The 14,503-nt window shown below is 39.4% G+C and overlaps 1 pseudogene; it reads right to left on the reverse strand.

The window, feature by feature from the left end:
- Positions 1-892: 892 nt before the first annotated feature.
- LOC121397763 lies at positions 893-9,788 on the reverse strand (annotated as a pseudogene).
- Positions 9,789-14,503: the final 4,715 nt, after the last annotated feature.

Genomic DNA, 14,503 nt, shown 5'->3' on the forward strand with positions numbered 1-14,503 from the left:
TGTTTGGCAGTGCACCTGTTTTTTATACAACCAAAACTTGCTTCCAAGCCTGGAATTCAAAAATAAGCTCCTGCTTTGAGGCCACTGGGAGCAACATCCAAGGGGTTGGAGAGCAACTTGTTGCGCACAAGCTACTTGTTGGGGATCACTGTGCTCGCTACTCATCCACAGGAGTCTTCTTCTCTGTGACAAAGAAATTAATTAGATGCTTTAAACAAAATATCTGAATAAAATGACTCGGGATGCACCAAATCCACTATTTTGGATCCGGCCTATCCCCGAGTCCTTTGTGAAAGATTCGGCCGAATACTGAACCAAATCCTAATTTACATATGCAAATTAGGGATGGTAAAGGAAAAAGTGTGAACATTTTTTTACTTCTTTGTTTTGTGACAACAAAATCGTGTGATTTACCTTCCTACCACCAATTTGCATATGCAAATTTGGATTCGGATCTGCCAGGCACAAGGATTCGGCCGAATCTGAATCCTGCTGAAAAAGGCAGAATCCTGGATTTGATTTTTCCCTAAAAATTACAAATAATGATTTAGCGTTGATGGCCCTCTAAGAGTGGAAAACTTTTGCAGCCCTGCCAATAGAATGTTGGTCGTTTGGGGGCCTGTAAGTTGGATACCCCTGATACGTTTCAAAAACAGTTGGGGAGTGGCTGTTGTGTTTATAAAAAAAAAAAGTTAATACAGTCATTCTTTTGCTAATTTTTATAGATGTAACACTCTTAAAACTAGACGAGCATACACTAGACAACTGAAATAGACTGTTTAATGTGGCCATGGCATGCAATGCTATACAAAGCTAGATATGGACTTTTCTACTTGTACATTATCAAGCTGCTCTCCTACTTAGTTTTTCTTTTAAGGGGAATGTCTGAAGTCTAAAATAGATTTTTGGTGGCAAAGGTGAGGTACCCTGTGTGACCCACGGTTTCCCTGGGTGGAACTTCACTTTTAAAGAGTGCACTTGCATGCTGGGTAACAGAGATCTGCTTAGGCCTGTCAATTCCATCCAAGCTGTTTTTCTCCTCAGCTGCTTTGCCAAATTCAGGGAGCTGCAAATGAACAGTCCGTACATCATACACTCGGAGGAGTATTTCTAGGGTCTCGATCTCCGCAAACCCATGTTCTTCTAGGGCAGGGGTCCCCAACCTTTTTTACCCATGAGCCACATTCAAGTATAAAATAATGTTGGAGAGCAACACAAGCATACAAAAAGTTCCCGGGGGTTCCGAATAAGGGCTGTGATTGGGTATTGGTAGCCCCTATGTGGACTTGCAGCCAACAGGAGACTCTGTTTGGCAGTATACATGGTTTTATGCAAATAAAGGTTGCCTTTAAGCCAAGCACCTGCTTGGAGGCCACTGGGAGCAACATCCAAGGGGTCGAAGAACAACATGTTGCTCATGAGCTACTGGTTGGGAATCACTGTTCTAGGGCCAGGCTTGTTCTCTGAACTTGCTCAATGCAAGGTGAAAAGGAGTAGATGCGTCCAACTTTGAACCAGAACAAACAATGCTCAATTCTCCAAGCTCAATTCCACAGCCTCTCAAGCTCAGCTGTAACAGTAGTAAATAACTGCCTTTAATAGACTGTAGTGCAGTGCCCAGGATCAATGTGCTGATTACTTATTTTCAGCCTCTAACTGTGCAGCACTTTGCACATTGTGTGTCCTGGAGACTGGCTATTAATTCAAGTTTGATTACTTCCAGCCATCAGAAAAACAATTAGCCAACGTTCACACCGATTCTTATTTCTAGCGAATGATCAAGTACTAACTCCTAGTGTTTCCTACATTAGGTGAAAATGAGTAGCGACTTCTTCACATTCTATTTGTAAGCATGGCATAACAAAATATCATTTCTATTGAAGGGCTCAGTTTGATTTTAATATGTTTTAGATGAAAGCAATCGATACATACATACAAATTTATTTATATATATATATATACACAATATCAAAACAGGGGGGTTGTGGGAGCACTCTAAAGGCTTTAAAGTATATATATATATATATATAAACCAATTATTGTACAAAAAACCGCACGCTCAGGTCTTCTCAAAGGTGAAAAAAAACATATTTATTACGACGTTTCGGCTTCTGTACTGAAGAGCGTGCGTTTTTTTGTACAATAATTGGTTTACATAATTTTTGAATACCGCACCTAGGCAGCTGTTTTTGCGTAAAGGAGTGCTCCAGTTTTGCGAATATATATATATATATATATATATATATATATATATATATATATATATATATATATATATATATATATATATAAGTATAATAAATGCTATTGCATATGTACCCAAATAGGGGTTATTTTGTTACAAAGTTATGATCATAAAATTGATAAGCCACCATACCACGTCAAGGTAAACCCCGAATGGCGGTCCCTAACTTGTTTTATTTATTTTTTATGTGCATTTTAGCATTACCTGTAATCAATGTCCATTGAACGCTGTTTTTTAACTGAGGGCTAAATCCTCCCCAGCCAGCAATCAGGCTTTTAAAGGAGAGATATTCCCAAAACAAACGCCCAATTTTAAAAGCATAGGATCACCACTAGTTTAAAGGGGGGGTATGGGGTGCTACAACCACTGAAGCTATGCCACAGCTTCCGGCTAAATATACAATATCAAAACAGGGGGGGTTGTGGGAGCACTCTAAAGGCTTTAAAGTATATATATATATATATATATATATATATATATAAGTATAATAAATGCTATTGCATATGTACCCAAATAGGGGTTATTTTGTTACAAAGTTATGATCATAAAATTGATAAGCCACCATACCACGTCAAGGTAAACGTTTTTTCACTGAGGTAGCCCTCAGTGAAAAAACAGCGTTCAATGGACATTGATTACAGGTAATGCTAGAATGCACATAAAAAATAAATTAAACAAGTTAGGGACCGCCATTCGGGGTTTACCTTGAGGTGGTATGGTGGCTTATCAATTTTATGATCATAACTTTGTAACAAAATAACCCCTGTTTTGGGTACATATGCAATAGCATTTATTATACTTTATATATATATATATATATATTTGCGTGTCCAACGTTTCGGCCCACCTTAGGGCCTTTGACACAATAAAATGTGAATTTATTCATCAGAACAAGTTGGAGTGCGATTCTTTGTGGAATTCTATGATAATAAATTTTGATCCAGCACCCACCATCGAATTAACAGATCCGGATCAGAGTGCGGCTGCCTATGTTGAATTATATATATATATATATATACACATATATATACACACACACACACACATATATATACATATACATACATATATATATATATATACATACATACATAAACAAATTCAGACGCGATTATAGTGCACATTCCAGACTTTAATTTAAAGCTTTACATTTCAGTTTTACCATGTAGAAATTACAACACTTTTTAAACATAGTCCCCTCATTTCAGCGCACCATAATGTTTGGGACAATTGGCTTCACAGGTGTTTGTGAGTGATCACTCAGGTGTGTTGCATTGCTTCATTAGAGCAGGGATAAAATACCCATACCATTTGGAGTCTGTAGTTGTCATTGTTGAGACATTGGTCAAATATTACGATTACCAAAATCAACTGGAATACCATTTAGAAAAAAGAAAGCACTGGTGAACTCTAATCTGGTTACCTTCCCATTGTTCTGTTGTTAGACTACTGGGGGGGAGGGAAGGGGAGGGGGTGATATCACTCCAACTTGCAGTACAGCAGTAAAGAGTGATTGAAGTTTATCAGAGCACAAGTCACATGACTGGGGGCAGCTGGGAAACTGTAGGAACAATCCTGGGGGAACGAATGGAAGGGAGAGTTCTGGGGTGGCACTAGGCATCACCACTAAAATGTAAGCGTTGACTGCACCTACAGCCCACCATTCTACCTAATGCCTGGCTTTTTAATTGTACGTTTTAGGGACACGGTCCCGGACTTGAAAATGAAGTCTTGTGTCTTTTGTGGTGGCGTGTTTTTAGAAACCTAGATTAAAAGTTACGTTTTATCTGTTTATCTATAGCTATATCTGAACTGGTTAGCTTCAATTTAACATGGTCTCATAAGTTCTCTACTTATCCTGGTTTTCGTTGGTTGTTGTTTTGATATTATTGGTTCAGTATTGAACACTAACCTGCAGATAACTATATTTTGAATAAGTTGACACTCACATTTGTGAAATCACCCAAAGAACGAGCAAAGAGTGTTACCATTTAATGACTATCCCTGATATGCACTAAGGATGTGTTTGGCTACGTGTATAAGGAGGAGGAAGGGTCAGTGTCTTATGTAACATGCCTAAATAGGACACGGTATTGTGACATTTCCAGAGAAATTGTGGTTTATTCAAACTTCTGAAAGTGATGAGTTAATATAAAAAAAGAACCCGCATTTAACTGTAGCAGATGATTCATAATCCTATTTCCAAAATTAACATTATCCATTTGTAGATAATAGCTCTGCATCTAAATAATTTTCTACTTCAAACATATTGTTTATGCAGGGTGTTATAAGGCTCATTTAGAAGGAAACCATAAGGTTCTAAGTGCAAAAAAAAGTATAAAACATGTTTTTTGCCCACAGTGTACTTAACTAGGGATTCGGTTTCTCATTCAGTCTTTCTCAGCAGGATTCATATTCAGTCAAATCCAATGACTGACCAAACCGAAGCCTTAAAACCATGTGACTTTTGGTCAAATGAACAAGGAAATTGTGGGTTTTTTTTCGGCATGTGCACTACTCTTTCTACTCCTTCTTTGTCCTCATTTGTAAAAGCATATTAGGGTTCAGATTTGATTCAGGATTCAGTGAAATCCTTCAAGAAAGATTTGGGATTCCCAAAACAATGGATTCATTGCATCCCTACTTAAGAAATCCAAGTTGTGCTACAGCTAACAAACAGCAATTCTATCTGAAAGGAATGAAATTAAATGCACCCTTTGCCCTGCACTTAAGACCTTTTTTTTTTAGTTGTAATATTGGTGTGTAGGTGCATCTCGGGTCATTTTGCCTGGTCATGTGCTTTCAGAAAGAGCCAGCACTTTAGAATGGAACTGCTTTCTGGCAGGCTGTTGTTTCTGCTACTCAATGTAACTGATGGCGTCACAGTGGGGCATGGATTTTACTATTGAGTGCTGTTCTTAGATCTACCCTGTTATCTGGTTACCTTCCCATTGTTCTGGGTGGAGAAGGAAGAGGGGTAATATCACTCCAACTTGCAGTACAGCAATAAAGAGTGACTGAAGTTTATCAGAGCACAAGTCACATGACTGGGGGCACCTAGGAAACTGACAATATGTCTAGCCCCATGTCAGATTTCAAACTTAAATATAAAAAAATCAGTTAGCTCTTTTGAAAAACAGATTTCAGTGCAGAATTCTGCTGGAGCAGCGCTATTAACTGATGCGTTTAGAAAAAAACATGTTTTCCCATGACAGTATCCCTTTAAATATTGTGCAAATTATAGCTCATGCAATGACAGTTATATTCATATTAAAATAGGATCTTCCATGCACTAAATAATAAATAGTGGCCATAATATGGGCATGGTTTAAGGCTGCAGCACAACTCAGCCTAACTATGTTTACTCCCTTGCCCGTATTCAAATGTTGGAAAATGTTTTCCTTATAAATCAAGAAAAACTGTAAACCTAAATAAACATATATCCCACCCTGCAGCGGAAACTCAGTATGACATAAGGGGTTTCATATTTTCTAGGTTAATTACCGGATAATCCCAGGGATTTACTGCTGTGGGCTACGTTAGAAACCTGCAGTGTTCTCAAGTGATAATTCTGCCATAAACCTTGCAATAAAGCAATGTGATACAATTCCTATAGATTCCATAAACAATAAAGAAAATTGCATAAAGAAAAAAAAAAGGTTGCACTGTACTATTCTAAATTAGACAACATTATGTTGTAAATTTGAATTGCATATCACGTTATTTAAGACATGCTTGAAGGTGGCAGGGATAGAAAATTACCTGTAAGATATTCTATTACATACACAGCACCCTGGTGCAAACAATACAATTTGCAATCTTTTTTTCCATTGGCTGATGGGTTGGAAACAATTGGTTCATACAAAGGAACGGTCATTTGAATTCTGTATATTTCTGTATATTTTTGTCTTCACAGAAAAATACTGCACATGTTGGAGCTAGTGAATAAATAGCACAGCCAAGTCAATAAATCATTACATTTCAGCAAGATTTCATTCATAAGGATAAGGCACATTTTTTTTATTAACAACCATCACTCGGCGCTAGCAATGTACCTGATAGCTACTGTCATCCAAGTACAGGTCTGAATACTGGCTTCATTTATAAGCTGACAGCATATTTAGTACAACTGTGCCTAATCATAGATTGAATCATAAAAAGAATTGGATTCAGCACATGCTTTATTTATAGTGTCTAGGGGCTAGCGTGGGTCTAAGCAGGTCCGGACTGAGAATAGAAATAGGCCCTGGCATTTCAGGTACACAGAGGCCCAATCACCCCTCATAGAGAACCTAACACTCCCCAGCAGCCACTAAATACTGACTTTCTATGGGACCTTATAGCAGCCCCTCTGGCATTTGCCAGAACCAGGTACGGACTGATAATGAAAATAGGCCCTGGCATTTCAGGTACACAGAGGCCCAATCAGTCCACATAGAGGCCCAGACAGTCCCCACCAGCCCACTAAATACTGACTTTCTATGGGACCTTATAGCAGCCCCTCTGGCATTTGCCAGAACCCTGGCCTGGGCCTGGGTCTGGGTCCGAGCGAGTTACATGTATTATCACCGTGTGACCTACTAAATTGTAACTTTAAAACCCAGGGAGCTAAATAAGTAATCAAGTCACCAGAGGAGCCAGGTGCATAATGAAGTCAACATTTTGCAGCTCTCCATTCTCTTTCTGTGTCACCCACTTATTATAGTAACAAATGAATCCACTGCATTCCAGGGAATTAAAATGATGTATCAGGCTGGCCGGCAGAGTACTACTCCCAGTAGGAGTGCAGTGGGGAGAAGGTAGAGGAGAATTAGGCAGAATAAGGACGAATGAGTCAAGAACCTATGATAAACAGATTGGAAACAAATTCTACAATAACCAGTTACCTTGCAAGAAGCTAGGAACACTGATTGCATACATAAATGCACAGGACTTCAACCTGCAAAGATGCGTAATACAGATTAACATTTTTCTTAGATGCAAATATATAATATAACTTTATATAACAGTGAGAAAAAAAAAAGATAGATATATATATATTTATATATACTAAACAAGTTACAGTTCAGTTGTGCAAGAATATTTTTTTATGGGGTTATATGTCGAGAGTGCTGGGGCTAACTTGTTTAGTATGTAAATTATGTAAATTAAGCATTGGCCACATGCACCCAATAAGAAAGGTGAGGAGCGGCATTTCAGCTTGTTTCATTTTAAAAAACGATATAAAAATATATATATTGTGGGGAATTGCTCATAACAGAGGGTAGGGCTCAGGTAAAACAGTTCTTACAGAGGAGACAGGAGGCTTAGATTTGCAACAAAATGGACAGGCTCTTGCCTGGGGTTTATTGTTCAAACCAAACAAACTTAAATAGTCACAAGTTCTGTGGTATAACATTAAACAATAAGCGAAAACCTCCCCGTTTTGCAGTTTTATAGAAAGCAGAAACAACTCCTTACTGCTATCACAAGGCAGCCCCACTATGGAGTTCCAATGATATACACGGTTTGTTCAAAATCACAGCGTGTGTTTAGAGCTTCACTCTGACTCCCAATCCACCCCACACTGCACAGCCAGGCTCCCTTAAACACCCCACCTGCGGACTAATTGAACAGCTTACTGGTCTCACCTTGCTCCCGGGTCCTAGCTTGGCTTACCCTAGAGATTTAAAGGAGCCAATACCTCAGGCTGGATGCTAGCCTACTGGGACAGAGCTCTTTGTCACAATATATATATTCACAAACATACATATAAGCAGTGGCGATCCTAGAGGGGGCGGGCCCTGGTGCGTGACGCGCAGCCGGGCCCCGCCCCCCTCTGTACGGCCGCATTTGCCGGTCTTTTACAGAGGCGAATGGACTGCCGGGGGGCCCTGAGGGGGTGCCCTGGCCCGCTCGCACCTCCTGCTCCCCCGGTAGTTCCGCCACTGCATATAAGACTACAAACGTATTGTTCAGATCGCTTAAATTGCAAACTGGAGAGCTGCTCAGTAAAATGCTAAATAATTAAAAAAATAAAAGCCAATTGCAGTCTCAGAATATCACTCATTATCATGCATCATACTAAACGTTAATTTAAAGGTGAACAACCCTTTTAAAGTCCTAAAACAAAAAAACTGCTAAATAACGAGCGTTTAGCAGTAGCAGATGGCCTTAGAGTACACCTGTCTGTACCACTATAAGTAAATGGTAAGATGGAGTTTTCTCTTCAGCAAGGTATGATATGGAATTAGCAATTTATAGTTAGATACTCCACTATTAATGTGCCATTAATGGTATAAGTGACATACATATTGGCCTACGGTTTCTTCTGCTGGGGAATGGAACAGCCCATTCTGCTCCCAGTGATTTTTTTTTTAATTGGAGAGACAAATTAGCAAAGATGAAATGGTTAGTGATTTAACCTTCTTTGTCCTTTAAATCTCTCAGCTTTGCTTTAGAAGCTGTTTCCTTTAGAGTTCATACCCTCATAATTTTTCCATTTGTGATGCTAAAAGTTCCAATGGATCAGCTGATATCTATGTAAATAAAGTCTCAAATGTTGTACAGAAGACTTTGGCACGTGGGATGAGTTCAGGCATCCAATAATAAGTTAGTAGCTCAGACATGGGTGCCAAATGCAGTCCCCTGAATGTACTCTCTCAAACATCTTCCTCTTGTTTTCGTGCTTGTTGCCTGGAATTGTGGATAATCAACTGACAAACACTTGCTTTAGCACTTTAAGGCAATTGCCATAATAGATAAGAGCAATTGGGCATTTGGAGCAATCTGGTGCCCCTTCTGAGTAGGGATGCACCGAATCCACTATTTTGGATTCGGCTGAACCCCCGAATCCTTTGTGAAAGATTCTGCCGAATACTGAACCAAATCCTAATTTGCATATGCAAATTAGGGGTGGGAAGGGGAAACCATTTTTTACTTCCTTGTTTTGTGACAAAAAGTCACGCAATTTCCCTCCCTGCCCCTAATTTGCATATGCAAATTAGGATTCGGATTCGGTTCAGCCGGGCAGAAGGATTCGGCCGAATCCGAATCCTGCTGAAAAAGGCCGAATCCTGAACCAAATCCTGGATTCGGTGCATCCCTACTTCTGAGTAAATAAAATCTCCCAATGTAACATTAGTTATTTAACTAAATTGTAGACAGTGCTATTATAAGACAGCTACAACTGGTCGTCTATTCTATTTCTCCTAATCTGGTTGCTAAGGCCACTGACCAAACAAATTGAGGGACAAAAATACAAAGCTGATTGCAATGAAAAATGGGCTATACCTTTGGTTTTCATTGCAGATTTTGCATGCCCGATAGCTTCCCGGGGGGATGGGATGTCGAGGAATACAGCATTGGCAATGTTGGAGACACCAAAGCCAGGCTTACACACATCCAGATTCTTCACAGTGACCAGATGATCCATTTTATTCTGCCGAAACTCTTCTATGGCTTTCTCCGCTCACTGCTGGTGGAACTCCACTGTCCGTATGATAGCATGGGAGAGTGAACCACTTCCAGTGCCTAAACGAAAAACACAAAGGTTAAAGGAACAGTAACACCAAAAAATGAAAGTATTTTAAAGTAATGAAAATATCATGTAGTGTTGCCCTGCACTGGTAAAACTGATCTGTTTGCTTCAGAAACACTACTATAGTTCATATAAACAAGCTGCTGAGTAGCAATGGTGGAAATTGAAAAAAAGGCTATATGGCACAGGTTAAATAGTAGATAACAGATAACACCATTGTGTTCTACAGAGCTTATCTGCTGTGTAACCTGAGCCTTTTCTCCTTTGAATAGCTGCCCCCATTGCTACACAGCAGCTTATTTATATAAACAATAGTAGTGTTTGTGAAGCAAACACACCAGTTTTACCAGTGCAGGGCAATACTGCATAATATTTGTATTATTTTAAAACACATGTTACTGTTCCTTTAACAATATGTACTGTTGCTTTTACTGAGATACCATCTGTGACCTCAAGTGAAGCACAAGATCACGTGCCCTGCGTAAGCTTTTTGAACAACAGCTTAGCAAGAAGCTTGTAAATGCTAGGCCATTCTCCAAATGAAATATCCCTTGCAAAGCTACTGTGTGGAACAGGACCTAGCAGCTGGGTTGGGATCTATATTAGTGCCACGAGCTGCAGAATAGGAGAGTGAAAAATACATCCACTTATTACACATCACTGACACCTACATTGTAATGTGCTCTCTAGCGACAGCGTATCGTCTAATGATCCATCACGTTTTTTAAACAACAAGAAAACCGGAATCATGTAAGGGATTTATTTAAAATCATCTGTGATCTACTTAGTTTCCTAATCCCGTAGCTATTAACAAACACAAAGCCGAATTTCATCACATCAGTTTAAAGGAGAACTAAAGCCTAAAAACGAATGTGGCTAAAAATGCCATATTTTATATTCTGAACTTATTGCACCAGCCTAAAGTTTCAGAACGGATACAATAGTTACTAATATTCCAAAGATACTGCTGAGAAATGTATCAACTACTGTATAAACTAAATGTAGCAAATTGTAACAATTTAGAGTCCGCTCCTGGATCATTGAGCTGACAGACTGAAACACTAACGACAAGGACATTACAATTTTGGGAAAAGTAGACAAGATATAGGAAAGGAGCCTAAATCAGTAATTGACAGTCTTGTAAATACATAGCCTGCAGGTTAGAATCGATAAACATCAAAACTAAAGAAAACAGGAGAGAGGAAAAGGAAATAAGAGGTGTATTAATAGATAGACACCCCCCCCCCTCCTCATTCCCCACTGCTAACCAGTTTAGGCGACAATTAGGCACAACAGGGTTGCTAACGTGACACTTAAAACTTCACTTTTAATTGTAACAATTAAAACCAATTACAAAACGCATTGGGCCATGCCCACACAGCAAACCAAGTATAATTCAAACAACTTCACTACTCCATAGACATATGGATAGTGCTGGTCAGTGACCATAAAAAAACATATAATTAAAACCTTAAGCACAAGGTGGAAGGTAATGGAATCATAGAGCCAAAAATCGCTCAATGTGCATGAAGCACCCAAGAACAGGTGCCAAAAGTTTGCAAAAAAAGTTAGGGGTTAGCCAAGTAAAAAATCCCTTTCCCTTATAGCAAAAGCCCCACGCCCCTGTTCCCAATTCTACCTGTCTACGTGGGGAGCGGATAAGGGCTACATCCCCCACCGTCCATCTATGCTGCCCTACGCGTTTCAGCTGAAAACAGCTGAACTGGAAAAAGTTTTTGGAAGGTGAACAACCCCTTTAATAGGAACAAGATATCCAGCTTCTATAAATCAGATGGGAAGTTTGATAATCATGGGGGGAAATGGCTGACTGTGCTAGTTCAATTGCTGTATCATCAGAGAAAAATGCAGATAAAGAGAGAGGGACTTTATGATACAAGCACTGGGATTCCCTGCAAACCTTTTCCACCTCCAATTAGTGAGTATACGATGACCTGAAATGCATCTGCCTGTCTGTTCTCCGGTTACACCTGTACGAATAGTATCACTGGTCTTTCACATTGGAGGAAAGTGAATCTGTACTTGTGTTAGGGGAGAAGAAAGAAATTTTAATGTAAAGAGGGATTGAGCGGCACACATGGAAGAGGGAAAGCACAAGTATGCCTGGGAGTAATTAAAGAAAACCTCTAATTGAATGATAGCATGTATAGCATGTATAGAAATTGAATGATAGCATGTATAGAAATTGAATGATAGCATGTATAGAAATTGAATGATAGCATGTATAGAAATTGAATGATAGCATGTATAGAAATTGAATGATAGCATGTATAGGACACAGCATAAATGCAAGAGCAGATTGTGAGAATCCTGGAACAATGTAGGCATTGCACAAACATCAGTTTTCATACAGAGGGGCAAAGGGCGAAGTGACTAAATTCGCCAGCGTAACGTCATTTCGGTACTTTGCCGATTTATTAACGGGTGCTGGCGTCAATTTGCTAGCGAAGGAGATAGACTCTAACACCAGGCAAATTTTTGCTCTGGACGTAACTACACAAATTCACTAAGATGCAGATTTTACTAGGGATGCACCGAATCCAGGATTCGGTTCGGGATTCGGCCAGGATTCGGCCTTTTTCATCAGGATTCGGATTTGGCCGAATCCTTCTGCCCGGCCGAACCCAATCCGAATCCTAATTTGCATATGTAAATTAGGGGCGGGGAGGGAAATCAGGTGACTTTTTGCCACAAAACAAGCAAGTAAAAAATGTTTCCCCCTTCCCATCCCTAATTTGCCTATGCAAATTAGGGTTCGGATTCGGTTCAGTATTCGGCCGAATCTTTTGCAAAGCATTCAGGGGTTCGGCCGAATCCGAAAAAGTGGATTCGGTGCATCCCTAGATTTTACTGAACGTTACCTCTTGCGTCAGACTTGCCTACGCCACCTCAGACCAGGCAAAGTGCAATAGAGTAGATAGGAGTTCCTCAAAAAAAAGTTGAAAATTTCAAAAAGTTGAAAAGTCCCAAAAAACGCTGGTGACTTTTCAGTCTTTCAGGGTGATAGGCTGCAAAAGAGCATCATTTTTTTTAGGGTACCCGGCCTATATTTCCTAACATATGGCACCTAAACTATACACTGGGCTCATGTGTAGGGCAATAAAAACTCTATTTTATTTTATAAAGGTTCCCTGGGCTTGTGTAATATAATGTATTTGCTGCAACATATAAGTCCATTCAACTTTAACTTCCCGCCATCGTTTGGTGCCCTGGACGCAACTTTGCATTTTAGTGAATTAGCGTTGTCCTGGCAAATTTTCGCCTGGCGAAGTGTTGTGATGTGATCAAAGCCATCGCGGGCGAATTTTCGCTGGTTAGTGTCCGTTTTCAACCTCCAGAGAAAGGGATCAGGTGCACTTGCATTATAAATATACATATGTAAAATGAAAGACCCTGCAAACACAGAGCATATACAGTTGCCCAATGTTCAACAATAGATTTTGACTCTGTAGATGCCGCTTGGAAAGCAGTTTCAAAACAAATGTAACATAAATATTAATAGTGTTAGCCGATAAGTATTTTTATAAATAAATTAGAAATTGAAGGTCAGTTATCAGAGGGGGTAGACCTCTGGGAATTTTTGCAGGCAAGTTACTATAAGTTGTATACTGGCATTTTTTTTTTTTATCTTTTAGCCCTGGCCTGTTTTTTCTTTATTTTACTGTAGTCACAAGACCACTATATGTTTTTTTTTTTGCCACAGGCTTTTTTTTTTTTGCCCTGACGAAGGTTCCTGTGCGGAACCAAAATGTTGGACTCAAATAAGCCTCCACTTTGTTTGACTTAATCGTGTTGGAAATTGTCCTTGGAGTGCTGTCAGTTTTTGCAGTTAATATTTGATACACGGACTGGCACCCAGGTTTCATAGCTTTACTTATGGATGTGCTTTCCATTTGCTTGGTTTATATATATATATATATATATATTGTATATGGAGGATCAGCACACACTGTGTAGAAGGTGAAAACAAATCTCTTTTATTTTCCAAAATAACTACATCTTAAAGGGATACTGTCATCGGAAAAAAAAAAAAAATTCAAAATGAATCAGTTAATAGTGCTACTCCAGCAGAATTCTGCACTGAATCCATTTCTCAAAAGAGCAAACAGATTTTTTTATATTCAATTTTGAAATCTGACATGGGGCTAGACATTTTGTCAATTTCCCAGCTGCCCCCAGCCATGTGACTTGTGCCTGCACTTTAGGAGAGAAATGCTTTCTGGCAGGCTGCTGTTTTTCCTTCTCAATGTAACTGAATGTGTCTCAGTGAGACATGGGTTTTTACTATTGAGTGTTGTTCTTAGATCTACCAGGCAGCTGTTATCTTGTGTTAGGGAGCTGTTATCTGGTTACCTTCCCATTGTTCTTTTGTTTGGCTGCTGGGGGGGAAAGGGGAGGTGGGTGATATGACTCCAACTTGCAGTACAGCAGTAAAGAGTGATTGAAGTTTTTCAGAGCACAAGTCACATGACTTGGGGCAGCTGGGAAATTGACAAAATGTCTAGCCCCATGTCAGATTTCAAAATTGAATATAAAAAAATCTGTTTGCTCTTTTGAGAAATGGATTTCAGTGCAGAATTCTGCTGGAGCAGCACTATTAACTGATTCATTTTGAAAAGAAAAATTTTCCCATGACAGTATCCCTTTAATCCGACGTTTTCGGTCCCACATGGGGACCTTTCTCAAGGATTTTTTAACTTATGATACATGCACTGTGACTA

Source organism: Xenopus laevis, chromosome 8S (assembly GCF_017654675.1).
Source record: "Xenopus laevis strain J_2021 chromosome 8S, Xenopus_laevis_v10.1, whole genome shotgun sequence".
NCBI lineage: Eukaryota > Metazoa > Chordata > Amphibia > Anura > Pipidae > Xenopus > Xenopus laevis.